The following is a 1,112-nucleotide window of genomic DNA, read 5'->3' as shown; positions in this document are numbered from 1 at the left end:
ATGATTCCAGCACCCCACTTTTGGGCTGTGCCTCAGTTTCCCTATCGATGTGGCAGGGAAATCATGGGGGGGAGGAGCACCAGGGGCACCCACATCTCCCCCTGCAGCACCCCGATAAATCAGAGCCACCCTGAGCAGAGAGGTAACACCCCCCCTCCCAGCCACAACCCATGGGGACGTGTCCCCCCCCTTTCTGTGACCCCAGGCTGCCCCACGTCCTCCTCTGCCCCCTCCAAAGGGGTCCCAGCCCACAGCACCCAGCCAGGGGGCAGCGGGGTGCCCTGAGGGGGGGGTGACGGAGAGGGACCCCCAAAATCCTTCGGGCTGCTGCAGGGAGGGGAGCCCTTGGCAGCACCCAGATAACGCTGGGGGCCGTTATCGGAGCACCCAGCCCGCAGCTATCGCACCTCCAGGCCCCGCCGTGGGTCCCACCGGGTCCCCAAAAGCGTGGGGCAGGCCAGCAACCCCCAGCCCCCCGCCCGGATGGTCCCCCCAAAATGGGGGCAAAGCCATCCCGACCCCATGGGCTGGGGCAGGAGCGATGTCCCAGCAGCAGGAGGCACCTGTGGGTGTCCCCGAGCACTGGGGTGACCGTGTGTGTCTGCGTGTGTCTGTGTGTGTCTGTGTGTGCACGCGTGTGCACGTGTGTGCAAAGGTTGCCCAGCCTCCCCCTCCTCCTTTCTCTCTTCCCCACACCCTGGGATTTGGGGCTGGGGGGCGGGAGCCCTTCAAAGGCATTGTAAGTGTAGAGACACGCATGTGCGTGCACACGCGTGTGTATACACGTGCATGCACGTTTGCATGCCTGCACATACACACGTGCACACTTGAGCACGCACATCCGTGCAGACACGCACACGCAGGAATGCATGTGGCTGCATGCACACACCCGTGCTTGCACACCCGCATGCACAAGTAAGCGTGCAGACAGGTGTGCACTCACGTGTGTGCACGGTCACTGTGCACCGAAGCAGCCGTGCCCGTCCCGCCACCTCTCTGTGGGCACCCCGGGGTGGGTGATCCTTGGGGACAGAGGGAACCCTGGGGACAGAGGGAACCCCGGCCACATCCCCATCTCCTCTCCCCTCCTCCCCCCGGGGGGGGGAACCTCC

The sequence above is a fragment of the Calidris pugnax genome, unplaced genomic scaffold (assembly GCF_001431845.1).
Source record: "Calidris pugnax isolate Ruff unplaced genomic scaffold, ASM143184v1 scaffold167, whole genome shotgun sequence".
In the NCBI taxonomy this organism is placed as follows: domain Eukaryota; kingdom Metazoa; phylum Chordata; class Aves; order Charadriiformes; family Scolopacidae; genus Calidris; species Calidris pugnax.
Note: the sequence above shows the minus strand (reverse complement) of the source record.